The sequence below is a fragment of the Penaeus monodon genome, chromosome 20 (assembly GCF_015228065.2).
Source record: "Penaeus monodon isolate SGIC_2016 chromosome 20, NSTDA_Pmon_1, whole genome shotgun sequence".
In the NCBI taxonomy this organism is placed as follows: domain Eukaryota; kingdom Metazoa; phylum Arthropoda; class Malacostraca; order Decapoda; family Penaeidae; genus Penaeus; species Penaeus monodon.
In genome coordinates this window covers 37271094-37271339 of record NC_051405.1, presented here as the reverse complement: position 1 = coordinate 37271339, position 246 = coordinate 37271094, and positions in this window count along the sequence as shown.

Genomic DNA, 246 nt, shown 5'->3' with positions numbered 1-246 from the left:
ATGAATATGTTGTCAGGAAAAACGACTGTTGTAGTGCCTAACCTCGTATTATTATTTTTGTGCCAAAGGCGAGATGCTTTCAAAAAATAAACAATAAACACTTTCTTTTAGAGCAGCTACTGTATGACTTAGAAAAAAACAGAAATTAAAAATAACGCATTCTGTGGTGGGGAGGTTTACAGCCTTCCTCCCTCACCTCTCGCGACCGTGGCGAGGCAGCGGGGAGGGGGGGGGTCCCGAGTGTGG